General features: G+C 35.3%; 1 pseudogene; it reads right to left on the bottom strand.

Moving 5' to 3' along the window:
* Positions 1 to 8,626: 8,626 nt before the first annotated feature.
* Positions 8,627 to 9,058, bottom strand: LOC129520281 (mediator of RNA polymerase II transcription subunit 21-like; annotated as a pseudogene).
* Between the last annotated feature and the right edge of the window lie 2,588 nt (positions 9,059 to 11,646).

The raw sequence follows: 11,646 nt of genomic DNA, 5'->3' as shown, positions 1-11,646 counted from the left end.
ATTTATTTTTTATTGGAGTTCAATTTGCCAACATATAGCATATCACCCAGTGCTCATCCTGCCAAGTGCCCCCCTCAGTGCCTGTCACCCAGTTACCCCATCCCCCTGCTCACCTCCCTTTCTACCACCCCTTGTTTGTTTCCCAGAGTTAGGAGTGTCTCATGTTCCATCACCCTCACTGATATTTTCACTCATTTTCTCTCCTTTCCCCTTTATTCCCTTTCACTATTTTTTATATTCCCCGAATGAATGAGATCATATGATGTTTATCCTTCTCCGACTGACTTACTTCACTCAACATAATACTCTCCAGTTCCATCCACGTCAAAGCAAATGGTGGGTATTTGTCCCTTCTGATGGCTGAGTAATATTCCATTGTATACACAGACCACATCTTCTTTATCCATTCATCTGTCAATGGACACCGAGGCTCCTTCCACAGATTGGCTATTGTAGACATTGCTACTGTAAATATTGGGGTGTAGGTGTCTTGGCTTTTCACCGCATCTGTATCTTTGTGGTATATCCCCAGTAGTGCAATTGCTGGGTCATAGGGTAGCTCTATTTTTAACTCTTTGAGGAACTTCTACACAGAAGTTTCCAGAGTGGCTGCACCAGTTCACATTCCCACCAACAGTGCAAGAGGGTTTCCCTTTCTCCACATCCTCTCCAACATTTGTTATTTCCTGTCTTGTTAGTTTTCCCCATTCTCACTGGTGTGAAGTGGTATCTCATTGTGGTTTTGATTTCTATTTCCCTGATGGCAAGTGATACGGAGCATTTTCTCATGTGCTTGTTGGCCATGTGTATGTCTTCCTCTGTGAGATTTCTGTTCATGTCTTTTGCCCATTTCATGATTGGATTGTTTGTTTCTTTGCTGTTGAGTTTAATAAGTTCTTTATAGATCTTGGATACTAGCCCTTTATCTGATACATCATTTGCAAATATCTTCTCCCATTCTCTAGGTTGTCTTTTAGTTTTGTTGACTGTTTCTTTTGCTGTGCAGAAGCTTTTTAGCTTGATTAAGTCCCCATAATTCATTTTTGCTTTTGTTTCTCTTGCCTTCATAGATGTATCTTGCAAGAAGTTGCTGTGGCCAAGTTCAAAAAGGGTATTGCCTGTGTTCTTCTCTAGGATTTTGATGGATTCTTGTCTCACATTTAGATCTTTCATCCATTTTGAGTTTATCTTTGTGTCTGGTGTAAGAGAATGGTCCAGTTTCTTTTTTCTGCATGTGGCTGTCCAATTTTCCCAGCACTATTTATTGAAGACAGTGTCTTTTTTTCCAGTGGATAGTCTTTCCTGCTTTGTCGAATATTAGTTGACCATAGAGTTGAGGGCCCATTTCCGGGTTCTCTATTCTGTTCCATTGATCTATGTGTCTGTTTTTGTGCCACTACCACAGTGTCTTGATGATCACAGCTTTGTAGTACAACCTGAAATCTGGCATTGTGATGCCCCCAGCTCTGGTTTTCTTTTTTAATATTCCCCTGGCTATTCGGGGTCTTTTCTGATTCCATACAAATCTTAAGATGATTTGTTCCAACTCTCTGAAGAAAGTCCATGGTATTTTGATAGGGATTGCATTAAACGTGTAAATTGTCCTGGATAGCATTGACATTTTCACAATATTAATTCTTCCAATCCATGAGCATGGAATATTTTTCCATCTCTTCGTGTCTTCCTCAATTTCTTTCAGAAGTGTTCTGTAGTTTTTAGGGTATAGATCCTTTACCTCTTTGGTTAGGTTTATTCCTAGGTATCTTATGCTTTTGGGTGCAATTGTAAATGGGATTGACTCCTTAATTTCTCTTTCTTCAGTCTCATTGTTAGTGTATACAAATGCCACTGATTTCTGTGCATTGATTTTGTATCCTGCCATGCCACTGAATTGCTGTATGAGTTCTAGCAATCTTGGGGTGGAGTTTTTTGGGTTTTCTATGTACAGTATCATGCCATCTGCAAAGAGGGAGAGTTTGACTTCTTTGCCAATTTGAATGCCTTTTACTTCTTTTTGTTGCCTGATTGCTGAGGCTAGGACTTCTAGTACTATGTTGAATGGCAGTGGTGAGAGTGAACATCCCTGTCGTGTTCCTGATCTTAGGGGAAAGGCTCCCAGTGTTTCCCCATTGAGAATTATAATTGCTGTGGGCTTTTTGTAGATGGCTTTTAAGATGCTGAGGAATGTTCCCTCTATCGCTACACTCTGAAGAGTTTTGATCAGGAATGGATGCTGTATTTTGTCGAATGCTTTCTCTGCATCTATTGAGAGGATCATATGGTTCTTGTTTTTTCTCTTGTTGATATGATCTATCACATTGATTTTGTTGAAACAGCCTTGCATCCCAGGGATAAATCCCACTTGGTCATGGTGAATAATCTTCTTAATGTATTGTTGGATCCTATGGGCTAGTATCTTGTTGAGAATTTCTGCATCTGTGTTCATCAGGAATATTGGTCTATAAATCTTTTTGGTGGAGTCTTTGGTCTTGGAATTAAGGTGATGCTGGCCTCATAGAACGAGTTTGGAAGTATTCCATCTCTTTCTATCTTTTGGAACAGCTTTAACCATTGCTTTTTAATAAGATTTATTTTCTGATAAAATGATTTTCTTGAATATTCTCACACATCTATTTTTTTCTATTAACTTTAGAATGATTTTGTCCTGTTCAAAAATTTTGTTAAGCATTACATCAAATGTAATTTAATTGTATTAAATATGAAATAAAAATATAATATTGTAAAGAATAATATTACTTGGAAGTAGATTGGGATGAGCTAAACATATACTCCCTAAATGCTGATCCAATTACTAAAATAGCAGAAGTCAGTGATAGAACCAATAACTGAACAAAAAAGATGAAATGAAGTAATAAAAAATACACAATCCAAAAGAAGGCAAATAGAGGAAAAAAGGAGAAAAAGCAGGTGAGACAAATAGAAAACAAATAACAAGAAAGAAAAAAGAACAAATGGAATAAATAGAAAGCTAATAGAAGATAGATAGATGATAGATAGATAGACAGATAGATAGATACTGCTATTCAGAAGTAAGCTGAAGTGGCAATATTAATATCAGAAAAGGGAGATTCAGATCAATAAAAATATTGTCATGCATAAAATCATTTCATAAAGGTAAAGGGGTCAATTCAAATATATATTTGTATTCCTAAACATTTATAAACTTATAAGCAGCATTCCTAAACATTTATAAATTTATGAGCAGAATTTGAAGCAAAAAAATCTGTAAGGAGAACTAAAAAAATTCGTAACTGCAGTGGAAGATTTCAGTTTCCCTCTTGCAAAATGGACAAAACAATATTCTGTTTTATGGAATATTAAATCAGTAAAGGTATAGAAATTTGAACAACACTCCCAGTAACTTGATCTAGTAGACATTTCTGGAACATTTCCCCCAATGACAACAGAATACACATTATTTTCAAATGCACACCTAACATTTGCCAAGACTGTCATATTTGGGGCAATAAAAGAATTCTCACTAAATTTAAAAGGATTTAAATCACATAAACTATGTTGTCTGACTACAGTGGAACAAATTAGATCTTTCAAAAATAGAAAGATCTCTGGAAAATCCCCAAATATTTGAAAACTGTTTTAGTCAAGATTCTCCAAAGAAACAGAACCAATACACTCTATCTCTATCTATATCTACCTTTTTATCTATCACTTGTGTATCCATATCTATTTATCTATCAACCTATGTATCTTATCTAAATGTTCATTCACTGTCATACCATATATTAACTCTTCATTCTTTTTTATTATACCAATGATCCTGGACCTCTTCTGGATTTAAGGGGTCTTTTGAGAATCTCCTGAAAGTTGAGAATCCTCTTCCTGCAAATAGATAGATATAGATGATATAGATATAGATATAGATATAGATATAGATATAGATATAGATATAGATATAGATAGATATAATGGTTTATAAGTGTTCCTGAATCCCTTGGATCCCATCCATGGAACCCATATACATATAAGAGAGAAAGAGAGAAAGATTTTAAAGATTTAGCTCATTGGCTCATGTAATTATGGGGACAGGCAAGTCCTGTCCCTGAAATCTGTCAAGCTAGCAGACTAAAAATTCAAGTAAGAGGTAATGTTGCATTTTTGAGTCTGAAGGCTGCAAAGTCAGGCAGGATTTTTATGTTGCAATCTGGAGGGAGAATTCCTTCTTCTTTGGGATACCTCTCTTTTCTCTTAAGGCCTTCAACTAATGGTAAAAAGCCCACCCACATTATGGAGGATAATCTGCTTTACTTTGAGTCAACTGATTGTAAATATAAATTACACCTAAAAAATATCTTTCCAGCAACATCTAGACTAGTATTTGCCCAACAAACTATAGTCACTATAGTCTAGCCAAGTTGACATATAAAAATATAACTTTTTATAGAAAAAAGAAAGTAAATTCACAGAAAATTATCCATCTAAATTATCCATTGGTCAAAGAAAAAAATCAAAAGGGGAATTTAAAATATATTTTTATCTGAATGAAAATTAAACACAATATGCTAAAATTGGGAGGATGAACCAAAAGCAATGCTTAGGGGGGAAATTATGCCATTAACCCTTTATATTGGGAATGAATGAAGATCCTAAATCAACTGCTTCAGCTTCCATCTTAACAAACTAGGAAAAAACCAAATGAACCCAAATTAAGCAGAAGAAATAATAGAGGTCATGGTGAATATCAATGAAATATAAATCAGACCTAAATGCTAGGCCTGCTCTCATATCTGAGAAGATTACGAAGATCAAGAAGATTGATAAACTTCTGTTTAGACCAATAAAGAAAAAAAATACATTTTTTACATATATTACCAATATCAGGTAATTAATCCATCCTGTTCCATCTATTCTTTCACCAATACCACATATTCTTTCTTTTCTTCGTTACTATGACTTACATGTAGTCCTGAAATCAGGTGGTGTGAGTCCACTATTTTTATCTTTTTCAGAATTGTTTTATTATGTTTCTTTGTCTTTCTGTTTACATTTTAGAAGCTACTTGTAAATATTAAAAAAAAAAAACCTTGGGGTTTTGATTAGAATTGCATTGAATCTATAAATTAAATTGAAGAGAATTTACATCTTAGCAATATTGTGTTTTCAAAACATAAACACAGTGTATCTCTACTTATTTAGGTCTTCTTGATTTCTTTCATCAATTTTTTTTGGTTTTCTGCATATAAATTCTGTACAAATTTTGTTAGCTTTACTCATATTTAGAGTGCTAGTATAAATGGTATTTTTAAAATTTAAAATTCCGATTTTGCTGGTAATTAAGATTGTGATTGACTTTTGTATATTGATCTTGTATCATGAGACCATTCTAAAAATGGTTTTTAGTTTCAGAAAATGTTTTTGCAGACTTTTGGGGTTTTCCTACATACATCATCATATATTTGGATATTATAACTTGATGTAGTTACAAAAGTAAGAAACAATACTGTCTTCCAAATAATTTGTATTTGGAAGAGAGAAGGTTATCCTCTTTAAGAAAAAAGTAAAATCAATATAAAATTCTAAACAGGATAAAACTGTAGCCTAACTGATGTTTTTAAACATAGCCAAAGAAAATGTTAATAGATATGGGAATTTAGAAAATATAAGCCAAAGGGCAAAGTGTTGACATTTAGAGACTAGTAATTAAACAACCAGCACATTTTGGGGATGACAGACACTGAATTTTAAGGAAAATGAATAAGGTTTCTGTTGTAGACAGGAATGATTCATCATATCTGAACATGGCCTGGATGAAATTACCTCCATTTGTCTGAATTCATTTCCTCCAAGCATCATATTGATTATCATTTGGCTTCAGGTTCTAAAGTCAGAGTGCTTTGGTTCTATTCAGCCCCAGCATTCAATCGTTAGCTGCAGGCTTTTCAGTATCTTTAAGTTCCACTTCTCTCATTTGCAAAATAAAGTTAAAAATAGTACTTACCCCATAGGATTGCCATGAGAATTAAATAAGATAATATAAGCCAATATGCTAAAGTCTGCATCCCATAAGCGAAATGGACATGGCAGATAATAGGTTTCCACCTTTTTAACTGGCATTCCTCTTAAAAACATGGCCAGATGAGAAAACTCTAGCAACCGGAAGCTATGGAATATACTTCACAAAACCTGGGAGCTTCCCAGGTGTAATAGGAAACATGCTCCATACTGGGAGGAAGAGGCCTGAGAGACACCAAGGAAAGAGACCCCTCCACATTGGTAGGCAGAAGGCTTAATAAGTGAGGGAATTTACTTAGGAGGCTTACCTTGGGCAGCCAAAAGATGAGTAGATTTCCACATTTGCCTCCCAAATCTTAACAGTTTATATAGAGGCCTTAACTGGATTCAGTCATACATACTATCCAGATAGTCTCAGCAACGTGTTGCTCTCCTAAGGCCATGTCCTTGAAAATGGCTCCCATTGTGGGAACAGCATGGGAAGACCTTCTATTTCAAGCTCTGGGTAGAAGTTAGGAGCCTCTAATTGCCTGGATCCAGTTCTCCAGTTAACTGGCAGCCACATCCTCTCAATGACCTCCTCTAATATGTACCAAAGGCTGTGGGAGCAGAGCGGGGCTGGAGATGACAGTGTGTTTTCCACATGAGGAAAGTGAACAATGGCAATCAGACTCTGGAATGGCTTGGCAAGAATCAAATGGGCACCTACTTGTGTCAAGGACATCATCAACCAAAAGTGGACTATAACAACTAACAAGATCTTCCTTTACTCCTTCTCTCTAATGCCTCCTTTCTTTTCCCAACCCTAGAGATGCTTGAAGGAGGAGAGACATTGTGGGACAAGAGGAATAAGATATCCAGCATGTGGCACTTCTTTTCCATTTGATATCTCACAGGCACTTGCAATGAGAGGGAGAGCACCGAATTATCTATAAGATGCAATCAAATGGACTTTTAATATCTGAAAATGAATGCATGGTTATATATTCTGCCCAAAATATCTTAAGAGACCAAAAAGGAAAAGTAAATTATTGAAGAAAAAAAAAAGCACGATCATATTTGTACTCTGCTAAAAACAGACTGGGCAATTAACAGGTTTTTGTAACTAGAAATATTTTGTTTTCCTAATTGGAAACTTTTTTTTAAAAAACTTACTTTTTCATGTCAAGAAAAGTGTTTCATTTTGCCTTTTATCATACTAATGAAGTGTTGTAAAATATATGTAGTATAGGAAGCATCACTATTAATGCTTTTAATAGTATTAAAATTAACAACACAAACCAGCTGAAATTTAAGAACTAGAAGGTCACAGATACCTGCTAAGTGCTCTCCCCTATTGCATGCACCTGTTTCTGCTCTAGAAGACATTGCTCTCCTCAACTTATGTTCATATACCTTCGTGTAGCAGGCATTGTCAGTGCCTCACCTGCATCCTCTTGGCATTCACCATTCCTGTAAATGCAGATGGAGTATTAACAGCAAGTGTCTGCGATGATCTACCTAGGGGATTTCTTTGGACTGGACCAGAAGTTCCAGAGGACTCACTTTTTCATTCAACATTATGTTTCCAGAATTCATCTGCGTTTTTTTTGTATGTCCGCAATTAATTAATCTTACACTATCTTGTGAATAAAGTTGAATCAATATAGTTTTCTTCATGCTCATTCTTTATTTATTGATTGATTGCTACTTGGATTGGTTCCATATTCTTTCCATTATGTACGTAGTGCTGCTATAAGCATAGTTATGTAAGAATCTCAGGGCACCTGTGCAAAAGTTGTATAATAGTGCATGAGAATGTTCATTCCAAATTACCTTCCAAAGTGGTTGTAGCAATTTACACTCCCTCTGGTATAAGAATTCCCATTGAACCAAATCCTCTGCAACATTTAGTCTTGACAGATTTCCTCATTGTTTTGTAGTGCTGCCTTTATTGTACATTAAGTTAATATATATAGATATAGATGATATAGATATAGATATAGATATAGATATAGATATAGATATAGACTCATTGGAATAGTCTGGGGTTCATTTATATGTTACTGTACCAATGGCATTTAACAGTTATTGCTATTTTGTAGAATATCTTAATATATCTGATAGAGTAAGTTTCCTTTTTTTATTTTTCTGTTTTTTTTAAATTTAAAGTACATCTATTTAATTACAACCATTAATGTAATATCTGCCTCAATAATTTCATTCTGATAATAAAAAATGATAGTATAATGATGGTTTAAAGCTAGTTCAATTGGAGTTTTAGAGGCTTATTTATCAAGAGTGAAAATAGACTATTAAAAACAGCTAAAAAGATAACATGTGTCATAGTGCTTAATGTTTCTGTAACTGCTGGTAAGGTTTACATCTAAATCTGATGAAGAATTTCTTTTAAGATTTTATTTATTTGAGAGAAAGAGAGAGAGTGCACAGGTGGAGGGGAGGGGCAGAGGCAGAGGGAGAAGCAGGCTGTCTCCCAAGAGGTGAGCTCGATGTGGGGCTCGATCCCAGGACCCTGAGATCATGACCTGAGCTGAAGGAAGATGCTTAACCAGCTGAGCCACCCAGGCACCTCTGATGCAGAATTCTTCAAGGCACTCAAATAGTTCTTTTCCCAGCCACATGGTATATACTGGTACTATGAATCTGGAAGAGACTGGCTATGGGTATCACTCTTTGTCTTCAGTTGTGATTATGCAATATCAGCAAGTACATTTTGTTTGTTTTCCAGAAGCATGTCCCCTTGATAAACAATATCTTCCAGACATGAAGCAGCTTCATGGTTTTCTTCTTCAGTTTATACAAGCTAGCAGCCTGTAGAGCAGCTGCAGATTCTTCGCTGGGTAATGAATCTATCAAAACATCAATGTCTTTGCTGCTCATGCCATCCAAGCTGCAAAAAATTGGACACATTCTTCAGTAGGATTAGCTGACTGATCTTGGTTAATTGCTGTCTGAATGTTAGTAAAGAAGCAGGAGGGCTACAGTGCTAAGACACTCCAACGGCATTAGAAAACTGATCTGCAAGCGAATTCATCACGTCCTGCAGCTGTACGAGCCCATCCACCATGTTCTTCCACAAGCCAAGGGAGGCTAAAGCCCCTCTTTTGTTTTTAAAGGTTGAATTAACTATTTGTAGGTCATTTCTTTCTTTAAAGTACACTATAGAGTATTCCTCAGAAAATACATCAAATTTTGTTTGTGGTTCCCTTCAATATTTAGGTTGATTTAGACAAAAGAGACTTTTTATAATACTGAGACATATTATCCAAGAGCATGGAATACCACTGATTTAAATCTTCATCTATGTTATTTAGAGCGTTGAGGCTTTGTCCACAGAGATCTTATGTATTCTTTTAAGGCTTTTCCCAGGCAATTTATTGTTACTGTTGCCACTGAGTTATCCTCTTAATTTCTATTTGGCTCTTGGTGTAGAGAACCAAATCTCTCTTAAGTAGGTGTTCACATTATCTGAAAATTATGTCAATTTTATGTATTACTTTCTAATGCTTATTTCTTTCTCTTCCTTTATAGTCTTTGCCAAAACCTCCAATAGCATGTTAAATAGTAGCAGTGTTACCACTGTTCCTCATCTTAAAGCAAATGCATTAGAAGTATTTCTATTAGGTACAAAGTTTGTGGTAGGCTTTGGTATATATACCTTACTATGTTAAAGATAGTATTTTTCATTTTTTAAAGATTTATTTATTTATTTATTTATTTATTTATTTATTTATTTATTTATTTAGAGAGGGAGGGAGGAGAGAGACAGTGTATGCTGGGGGGGGGAGGCAGAGGGAGAGAGAGAATCTCAAGTAGACTCCCCACTGAGCAGGGAGCCTGACACGGGGCTCCATCTCACAACCCTGAGTCACGACCTGAGCTGAAATCAAGAGTCAGATGTTCAAAAATTTTTAAAAATAATAAAAAAGTCAACTGTTCAATAGACTGAGCCACATTGGTTCCCCAAGATAGTCTTCTTCTATTCCTAATTTGCTAATGCCTTTTGGAAAACTATGGTTTGCTTTTTATCAAATGCCTCTTTAGCCTCAATTGTAAAAATTACATAATTTTTCTCTTTAAGTCTACTAATATCATGAATTATATTTGATAGATGAAATTCAGTTCATTTTAAATAATACTATTCATTGGATATGAAAAGAGACATATGATGTTTAGAGCTACTGTAGCTTAGGCATAGACCTTGTCTAACAATGAAACCAGCACACAGAATAAAAGCAAAATAAAACCAAGAGAGTAAGAGAATCAGATCTGGATAATACTGTATGTATTGTGGCATGGCATCAAGCCACACGGGAACTCAGTACTTCCCTAAACATTTGTTAGGTAAGCCAATAAATTATCTGAAACCAGTTTGAGTTTCCTTTTGAGGTACCTGATTTTGAAAAGATTACTCACAAAATTCAGGTCTTATTTTTTTCAACTCTCTAACACTGTTTATGAAATAGCCAATTCTATCTTCATCATTTGGGTGACTCCTTTACTTTGATATCAATTTGCAAAAATTCATGAGTCTGTTGCTTAACAATACTCCACTTCTTTGTCTATTTTGTTTATTCATATACCAATGGCATTTTATTTTTTTGAAAGATTGTTTTATTATTAGGTAATCTTTACACCCAACATGGGTTTCTTTTTTTAGTTTTATGGTTTTATTAACACAAATATGACACGCACATAAGCTGTGTATTCATTTTCTTCACTATTGCAGCCTGGCATTGGGATTTGTGACTCTGATGGCCAGCTGGGCTGCTCTTTCCACAATGGCTTTGTGGTTCTTGGAGGATACGTTGTGAGCAATCTCTGCACAATAAGATTTGTTACACATTGGCAGCCCTTCCAGCTCCTTGAGCTGTGGACTAGGAACTTCCCGAAGCCACTGGGCAGCAGCATGTGCTTTGTTTTCTTGTTGCTCCCATAACTAGTGTTGGGCATCACGATCTGGCCCTTGAATCTTCTGTGTACCCTATTGTCAATGCTTCTGGGTTTCCGCCAGTTGCACTTAATTTTGCTCAGACTCAGAACCCTGAGATTAAGAGTTGCATGCTCTACTGACTGAGCCAGACAGGTGCCCCATATTGTCTTTTAATTCTATTTATTTTTTAAATGGTTCAAAGTCAGAAAGTTTAGAACTGTATTCATTAAAAATTATCCTCCAACTTGACTCCCAGTGTTTCCCATTTAGAAGATTCCCCCCTGAGAACTTTAAGCACGCACAAGCAAATACATTATAAGCCCAACACAGTGTACTATAAAAATTGATCTGCACCTTGCTTTTTAAAAATAGTGTGTCTTACAGATTATTCCACTTAAAAAATAAAGGACATTGTCATCTTTTTTTCACATATATAGCTGGATAGTATTCCATTAAGTGAATATATCATCATTTGTTTTACTAACCAATCTTCTATTGACAGACATTTGGGTTCTTTCTTTTTTTACTATTACAAACAGTTATGGAATGAAAACCTTATACATATGTCACATCGAACATGGAAGTGTCTATCTCTAGTATACATTCTTTATTCTGGAAGTACTGAGTCAGAAAATGTGTGTATATATATATATATATATATATATATATATTTAGTTTTTGAAAAAATTGTGAAAAAATATTATGAAATTGCCTCAGCTTAA

The sequence above is a fragment of the Nyctereutes procyonoides genome, unplaced genomic scaffold (assembly GCF_905146905.1).
Source record: "Nyctereutes procyonoides isolate TBG_1078 unplaced genomic scaffold, NYPRO_anot_genome, whole genome shotgun sequence".
NCBI classification, from domain to species: Eukaryota; Metazoa; Chordata; class Mammalia; order Carnivora; family Canidae; genus Nyctereutes; species Nyctereutes procyonoides.
This window is presented reverse-complemented; position numbering and strand designations above follow the sequence as displayed.